Source organism: Myotis nattereri (genome assembly GCF_964212035.1).
Source record: "Myotis nattereri genome assembly, chromosome: 3".
Taxonomy (NCBI): domain Eukaryota; kingdom Metazoa; phylum Chordata; class Mammalia; order Chiroptera; family Vespertilionidae; genus Myotis; species Myotis nattereri.
Genome location: NC_138077.1, coordinates 147,303,264 through 147,312,883, shown reverse-complemented (window position 1 = coordinate 147,312,883; position 9,620 = coordinate 147,303,264).

Genomic DNA, 9,620 nt, shown 5'->3' with positions numbered 1-9,620 from the left:
CAAAATATCCTGAGCAGCTGTTTCTGCCTGCGGGTTAACCACCTTTACTGAAACGCGGACTGATTCCTTCTCCTTCAGCACCGTGGTCTGTAGCTCCATAACCAAGTGTTTCCGTTTTGAAAGGATCGGAACGCTTTCAAAACCTATTCCAAGAACAACTATATAAATCCAGGCGCATCACCTATACAGTTCGGTGAAAATAATTAAAGTGTTTGAAAAAGGCATGCAGATTTTTTTTAAAGTGACAAACGAGAAGGTCAGCATCGGGCTCTATTCAAGGAGCATCCAGTTCACTCTGTCCCTTTCTTGCTGCAAGCTGAACAGCCTGTGAGGAAGCCTCGTAGGTGGGCTTGTTGAGGAGGACGCAGTCGCTAATGGCCGGCGAAATACCCTGCATCTAATAATGGGTCGATTCCCACTAATTAACTCAGGCCGTGTATCTTACAATTTAAAACGTTAGTCTCACATTCCTTATAATTTTGCTCCAAACTGGTTTTGTTTCCAAGACCTGTTTTTTAAGAAGACAGATACCTCTAATTGGCCTGTGCAGTGGATTTTGGGGCAAACAATACCGCTCAAGTGCGACCCTTGGAAACAGGTTTTGAACAACTGCCACGCGGCAAAGCTAGCAATTGTTGGGCTCATCTTATTTTTCTCAAACAACCAATTCGCTCCTGCATTTTTTTTAAAAGGCGTTGTATAAAATAAAACAACTATAGCAACAGCTGCTGACATCTGTATATTACTTTAGCGTTTACAAAAACACTTGATAATTTTGGGTGATACTAAAATCAAAAGTATGACAGTCTGCATTAATTTGCATAGACCTACTCTGGCTTACACATTTGATTACATACGCAGAGCTTCCCTGCCCACGTGCATGGAAGTAAGGGAAATGTAGCCACGCACTGGGATCAGAATGTAGACATGGGAAATAAGGGGCAGAACGTTTCTTTTCTTAAGCATCAATTATGCCACCCAAAGATGCTGGGGTTCAGATTTTAAAGCCAAGAATGAATCCCACAAGGGCAGCTACCTGACTGTCTGACGGAGATGGAGGTTGGTTCAAGTTATCCTGGAACAGGAAGAGGTACAAGGATTTGCTCACAAGCTGCACAGGGAAGGAAGCAGGCACCTGTGTGAGGCGGAGCAGCAGGCACTCCTGGACTTCCCTTCCCCCAGCACACACCCCGGCTTTGTAGGCTGTTCTCGCTGGCCCGGGAGAGCATAGCCTACAAACGACCCCCAGAAGCACACACAGCTGCCCGTCTCATACAGAGGCCCAATCCCAGTGTCAGGTAAGCAGTCCACAGTCTGACCTGCACCCGCAAGTACCAGGTAAGTATTCTCACAGAAACCTCTTTATCTCTAGTCTCCTTTGCTACTGCCTGAGCTGGGATCAAGTCACGGAACATGGCACATGGCACTTCTCTATGATCCAGGGAAGTCACGCCTGTGAGGCTCAGACAGCAGACGGAGGCCTTGGCGGGAGGCGTCTCTATTACACTTTTAGGCTCAGAGCAAGTGGTGACTTTCCCGCTAAGCTGAGAAACGTTCCTTCTTGCACACAGGACAGTAGGGTAGGGGGTAGGGAGGGGAGGGGAGAAGCAGTCATTAAAAATCATTTGCATTTTCAAGTTCCATTATTCCTGAGCCCTCAGCACAGAACAGGCTGCCCGGCTGCCCGGCTGCTGCGTCTGCCATGTGGCAGACGAAAGCTCAAGGTCAACCTCTGGCTGTTAGCCAGACAATTGAGAACTACACACACTAAACTTCCCCCTTTCTTGTCACCCTCCCTGGCTATTAACCACCCCCAGGGCACCCTCAGGGGCCGCAAATTTTCTCCTGGCGCCTCCTCTGACTTGTGAAGGTTCTAGAGGCCTGGAAGGTGAATGATGAGGAAGCACAGAGCCATACGCAGAGCCTTTGATGGCCTGACATCACACAGCCCAGAGAGGAGGGACAGTGGCTGGGCGGCGGTGCACGGTCACCCCTTTGATTTGACTCCTCTGGCTGCTGCCAGCGGGCCAGCCAGAGAGAAGGTGGCCAAACAGCAGAACAATGGCGCAGCCTTTCACAGCTGGAAAATCATTTTTTAAAGACCTCCAGGAGGCACCAGTTGGTCCTGGCAGCTGACATTTGAGCCGGGGAGTGCGGAGCAGCTGATGCCAAAGGGAGAGTCTCCGAACCCACTGCCCGGCAGGCCAGCTGTGGAACCCCTTGTTCCTTCACCTTCCCATCCACACCGGGGGCGGGGGCAGGGGCGGGGGACGATGGGGAGGGTAAGCTGGGGGGGAGGACGATGGGGAGGGTAAGCGGGGGGGGGGGGGCGGGGGGCGGGGGACGATGGGGAGGGTAAGCGGGGGGGGGTGGGGGCGGGGGGAGAACTCCTTGCTAAATTTTCTGTGGGAAGAGAGAGACACCTGGGCTCCTCCAGCCCCCACTCATTTTTCACTTGGCTCTCAGAGGAATAGACGATAAATGCTATTTATAAGACGGATTCCTGCAGGAAAGAATGGTGTCAATTTCACATTTCAGCTACTCGGGGAAAGAGGAAAATTCTTTGCAAATGGTCCCGTTTGGACAATTTTGATGTGTGATTCATCTCTGCCCGGGAGAGTGACACACAATCACTTAAAAGTGACAGTCGCTCTTTAAAAATACTAATTGAATATAGTTTGGAGCCTGTGCCATTTGGTCTAAGTTTAAATGACTATAATTAAGAGTGGTGAGTGTTTGGTTTAGAGAGTGACCATATGGTTTGTCACCCAAACTATGACCATTAGAGGGGGGGAGGGGGCTATTAATAATTAGCCCCCGAACTGGCATAAACAGGCACTGTTCTAGATAAATTGGGACTTCTGAGCCTCCTTATTGTTTCCCATCATCCTCACAATATGCTTCTCAGAGAAAAGAGTGCAAAAGCTGTGGAGGTCAAATCGTATTTATAAAACGTCAGGGTGTTAGTCTGATCTCCTCATTCTTAAAAGGGAGGGGCATGGTAAGCCTGGAGCCACACATGGATCACCACAAAGCAAAGTGAGGACAAGCATAAAAATCACATTGCCATGTTTTGGAAAGAGCATTGGACTAGGAGTCAGGGTGTATGTTTTAAGTCCTGGTTTTACTGCTACTACTGCTACTACTGCTACTACTACCCTTGCTGTTACTTGTTCTACTAAGAGCTACCATTTATTGAGCATTTGCCGTGTAGTAGGTATGATGTTAATTAAGAGTCTGGGCAGAATCTGTATGGAGCCTAATAATAGTCTTCATGAGGATGAGCAGGAGTTTACCAGTAAGCTAAGCAACTTACAGACACAATCTATGGAGCCATTATCATCCCCATTTTACAGAGAGGGAAATGGAGGCTCTGAAAAGTTAAGCAGCTCTGATACCAAATTCATGCTCTTAAACCACACTGCCATAAAGAGTTTGCCAGGAGCTGAGAGAGAGACACCTCCTCTTTCTACTCTCCACTGGCATTTCTCTTCATGTTAGCTCTTGAATATTGACATATGAATAACATTTTATTTTGTAGTTTCACAGGCCCTCAAAACTGTAGAAGGCGTGGCCAATGACCATTAGTGCAAGATGATGGAGGGCAAAATAGTTGAGGATGGGGAGGAGTGATTCCATATAAACTGGAGTCATCAAAACATACGACTCTAAGGGCCAAAGAAACCACAGATTCAGAGGAGTTCCTGGCACATGCAGATCCCTGTTGAGGGGTTTGCCCAACTGATGCTCAAAACCCACTAAGGGAAGCCATTTCCTTTTACATCTGAGTGACTATTTTAAAATATTTTCTAATGATGAACCCAAATTCCAACTCCCTGTAATCGCCACTCTTTGGTCTTGGTTCCGTTCTTTAAGGCCCTAACAGAATGTGTTCTGCTTTGCACACTTCCAAATAGAGACGCTCCTCTATTTACCAAGTGCGGCTCTCCACGCCTCCTCAGTGCATTGGTTTCCAAGTCCACAGTGACTAAGAAGGACTATGTTTTCTACCCCTGGAGGCATTTTCAATAGAAGAATAAGTTGATGCTTCAAAGCTTTCCAACCAGGCGCACTCTTTCCTTTGATGCTATTATTTTTATTGGGCTTCCTTTTCCATTTATAATCCGGCCCTACCTATTGAGGTACAGAATCTTCCTTTCCTGTTGATCTCTGTCAGGGCCCTGGAAACCCCTTCAGAGAAGTACAATAGTTGTGTGTGTTTTAGTTCAGTTTTATTTAATCTGTACTCTGAGCCCTGCGATTTATTTTGATGCTGTAGAGGAATTCAAATGACCTTCAACCTAAGAGCCCTCTACGGCTGTGACAAGCTTTCATTGTCACTGTGTTCACCAACGGAGGCTCCACGTTCTTGAATGAAATCTGAGGCTTCCACATCAGACCGGGGAGCCCACCTTCTTTCCCGTTTGAGAACTAGAGATGAGGGGTCAGGCCCAGAGAGCCTGATAAGGAGGCTGCTCCTATACTCAAGGTAAAAAGTGATAAAGTCTTAACTGAGGTAGTGACAGTAGGAATTATGTGACCACCTCAGGAAACAGTTCCCAAGTAGAATCGACAAGATTTACAGGCTGATTGGATGGAAAATGAGAAGTTAGAAACTGAGAATGACTCCATGTTTCTGGCCTTGGACTCTGGTTGCACTAAAATGTTATTGACCAATTGGAAGAGAGAAGAACCAGATTCAGTTTGCTCCTTTTTGCCTGACTGATCTGTGATAAAATCATTTTCTAAATCATTACAAGAGTAGCTGTTGTAGTTACAATTAATTTATAAATTCAGCACCATTATAATCACTATGACTTCTTATTGACTTCATATTAATTCCGTTGGGGGGGGATTCTAATTGCTCTATTGAAATTCTAATCAAACTGAGGAGAGAAGACATATACATCTATACAAAAAAACAATTTATAAAACAAGTCTGTGAAGATGTTCCGAATAAATGCCAAGCGTGTTTCTGGCAATGAATTCTGTGAGCTCAGAAAAGAGCAAGAGCAGAAACACACATCTAGAACTTAATGAGATAGAGGGGGACCTTAAAGGGTGCATACAACTTGACATTGAAAAAGGGTATGGTGGATTTCATCTTAAAACAGCAGCTCTCATATATGGTCTGGGGATGCCCAGGGATACTCCAGACCCGTGGTTGGCAAACTGCGGCTCGCGAACCATATGCGGCTCTTTGGCCCCTTGAGTGTGGCTCTTCCTAAGCCTTAGGAGTACCCTAATTAAGTTAATAACAATGTACCTACCTATATAGTTTAAGTTTAAAAACTTTGGCTCTCTCACCTAACCGGTTTGGCTCAGTGGATAGAGCGTCAGCCTGCGGACTCAAGGGTCCCAGGTTCGAATGCGGTCAAGGGCATGTGCTTTGGTTGCGGGCACATCCCCAGTAGGGGGTGTGCAGGAAGCAGCTGATCAATGTTTCTCTCTCATTGATGTTTCTAACTCTCTATCCCTCTCCTTTCCTCTCTGTAAAAAATCAATAAAATATATTTTAAAAAAAATTTGGCTCTCAAAAGAAATTTCAATCGTTGTACTGTTGCTATTTGGCTCTGTTGACTAATGAGTTTGCCGACCACTGCTCCAGACCATTTGGGGGGGGGGGGGGGCGGTCTGTGAGGTCAAAAGTATTTTCACAATAATATGAAGACTTAATTTATCTTTTTCCTCTTATTCCCTTTTTCAAAGGTAATATGATAAATGATGACATCATTACTCTGACAACTAATGGATCATGTCTTTGTTTATTATTGAGTTTTAAATTTTTCTGTTTTTTTTTTCCTGGCTGGGTGGCTCAGTTGGTTGGAACACCGTCCTATATACCAAAAGTTTAAGGTTTGATTCCCAGTCAGGGCACATACCTAGGTTGCAGGTTCCATCTCTGGTTGGGCATGTACAGGAAGCAACTGACCAATGTTTCTCTCTCACATTAATTCCCCTCCCCAAGTCAATAAAAAGTAAAATTTGTTTTAATTTTTAACATGGTAAATATCAACCTATATATAACCCACACAAACAAAAGCTCTTTTGAGCATCAAAAATTTTTTAAAGTGTAAATGGGTCTCCAAACCAAAAAGTTTGAGAACCACTGCCTTGGATAGTCTACTAAAAGGCATGTTTGTGACGGATCTAAGCTACAACATGTTATCTCAGTAACCCATAATGCCTTGCTCTAGGTCTTTTCATACTGTTGGCTCAAAACCGGCTCTGTTGCTGGTAATTTGGCTTCACTGTTGATCTGAAGTCATTGTTCTGTCTCTTATTTTTACTTTTTGTTGCTGATGGTAAATGGCTCTTCTCAATGTTTCCTCAATATTATGTCTCCATAGTATGAGTCAGTATCTTAGGCTTCAAAAACTCATTCAGAAACACAGCCATACCCTTTAAAACTCTACATACATACTTATGTTTTTGGTGGGGAGCTCTCCATGTCCCCACCAGTTGCTGGGGGAAGAGGGGTTCTTGCAATGTCATGAAAAAAGGAATTTTCTGAGACTCGCATGGAGAACGAGTGGCATTTATTTGCATGAAATTACATCCCTGAGTTTCCAAGGTCCCATTTCCCTTTGTCCTGCCAAGGAATAAGTCCAGCTGTGTCTTTAGCAGGGCTAGGATTAAAGCCATCTCCCAGAGTATCCATTCCATGTTGGAGCACAGTCACACCCAGTTTTAGGCTAGCTCAGTCTGTGTTCCCAGATGCAGTCCGTCAGTCCATTGCATGTGGGGTCTGCACGGTCATGGGCCATGTGTCCTCTAGGGCCACATGACTATGAAGGGAACTCGAGTAAATGCAAGGAGCAAAATTAGAGGAACACGAGAAGAACCAGAGTGTGAGATCCTTCCTCTGGGAGATTATGTATTCCCAAATTTTTGTGCACTTGCAGTGGCTCTACTCCACCCCTTCTGGCCAATGATTTCTATTCCTGGTTAGACTGACAGGTACCTTTCTTATGTCACCCCAACTTTACTGTGCATCATCCATCTTCCCTTTATCCCATCCCTTCCCCCAGTGATCTGCAGGGAATGGACCAGTGGTTCCCCGGGGAGTGCAAAATTACAGTTTCCTGGTGAAGCTTCCCAAATGACCATGCTTATAATGTCTGGCCTCCCTTTTGCTCCCTTCCTATTATTAATAACTAGCTAATTACATTTATACAGTATGTACTAGTATAAAGAGTCTAAATTAAATTAGGTCCTATTATCCTTCCAAACAAAACAAAAACCTTAGAACAATACAACTTTCCTCAAAACAACCCACCTTCTATCCCCAACAAATGCTCACATAATTGACTAGAACTTTAGCTTCAACTTGCTTTCAGCACAAACATTATTAGTAGTATTACAGTAATATAATTGTATTACCAATATTGATTTGTGAGAATCTGAAGGCTGTAAATTTTCAGAGTCCTTATCTACCTGAAAGTATTATTCTATCCTTACTCTTGAATAATAATTTGGTTGGGCATAGCAAATAAGGATTATCTAGGGATGCAAACATACCTGGTTGCATCCCTAGATAATGGGCAAAGTGATTTTGCTCCTGGTCACCAGCAGACAAACAGGTTTTGGCTTCCTGTGTCATGTGGTGAGCCCAGTCTCAGCTTCCTTCCACGTGCAGCGTGCAGCGGGTGTTGGGTCCCAGTTCCCAACCGGAATTAAGCCTCTAGCCCTGGGGGCCTTATCCACTCTTGGCTCCTTGTGGGCTGTGTAGCTTTCGTCCCTGATAAACACTGGGTGTTCCTCTCTAATTCACAAAGATTTTCCTTTTTTGTTTTAGATATGGCTCTATATTTTTTATTTTAAATATATATTTAATATTTTACTCATAATTCTTATGTGTTTGGAGAATAGTAATGTTTTTGCATGTGCTCAACACACCGTTGTGACCTAGAGGTCTGAGCCTATACTCTCATCATGGAACTGTGGGGCATATTTGCTGAGGTCCAGAAAACTAAATCTTTTTGACACGTCAAAGCAGGCATACAACGCAAAGCACCAATTTAGATTTTGTTAAAGATCCTAAATTAAAGCTGAGCAATGCGGTACTTGGATTGGTCGCTATAAATTAAACAGAACTATTTCATTTCAAGTTTATGGTCATGTAGGTTAATTAAAATTTTCTCCTTAGAAATACAGCCCCAAAGACTCTATGTAATTTAAATAAATTCTACATTCATGCAGAGTGAGAATGGCAGTTTCAATATTTAATTCTTACTTTGTAAACTTTGAAGGCTAAAAACACATCCTCCCCAAGTTGTGAATACTGTTTATGTTGAAAACAACTCGCTGAAGGAAACTTGGAGTTGCTAGGTAACTTGGTGCCTGTGGAAGACGTCTGATAAAATGTATTTAAATCAGATTTCCTGGAACAGATGGCGAACTGAAGTGGAAAATAAATTCAAGTGATCTGCTATTGGCTTTTGATGCTAAAATTAAAATCTCCTTGCAGCCAAAGTGCAGAGATTTTTTAACTGGTCAGGTTTAAGGTGACCTTCCTGCAGAGCGCATCATGCCTCATTCCCTACAACACAAAGCCATCCGAGCTTTATGAGCTGAATTTCTTGGCAGATATTGGGAAAGATCCCTAAAGAATAAGCATCCCTTGGAGAAGGATGTGTCTCTGAATGGGTCTGCTTTCCTCGGCTCCTCACTGGGTACAGTCTTTTTCTATAAAGTTAAAGGACCTGTTTGGGGTGGTCTTCTCATTAGTTCTTCTAGATTTTTTGTGAGGTTAATCCTCACCCGAGGATAATTTTTTGCATTGATGTTTAGAGAGTGGAAAGGAGGGAGGGGGGCAAGAGAGAGGGAGTGGGAGAGAGAGAGGGGGAGAGATCACGATCACTTGGTTGCTTCCTGCGCATGCCCAGACCAGGGCCAGCACTAGAACCTGTAACCCAGGTACATGCCCTTGACCAGAATCAAACCTGGGAGGGACTCTTCAGTTCTGACCACTGAGCAACACCGACCATGGCTAATTCTTCCAGATCTTAAAAAAAATCAAATGGTCAAAGGGTGGCTGAGCTGCTGGGTAGTAAAATCAGCTAAGCTAGAATCCCCTCATCACCAATGGTTAGAAATCAGAAGAAACTGTGAATTTGTACAAGGAATGTATATACTATAATGTAGCTAGGAGCATCACCCAATAATTGAATTGCTACTCCTTGAGCTTACATGGGTAGAGAATGAGAAGAACTGCCACTTATTTCTCAGTATATTTTGCATGAGACCAGAGGCATTTGGGGGCAAGTGGTAGGGACAGTGAGGGTTACACATAATCCTTTATGAAGAATTCTTCAGAAATCTTTTTCTGAAAGAGAAACTTCACAAGAGTCACTTCATTACTCAATTCCCTATAATCTTTTAGAGTTGGTGAATTTGCACAAAAAGAGATAATTTAAAAGCAATCTGGTAGCTAACCTACCAGTTCTGGAACCAAGTAACTAGGGATGCCCACATTCCTGGAAACAGTGCGGCAGAGAAGTGTCATCACCTGGCGACATGCATGGAAAGCACAGATGAAATAAAAGGAGCTTTGGCTAAGGCAGCTCAGTTGGTTGGGCGTCGTTTGGGTGCACCGTTCAATTCCCTGTCAGGGCACA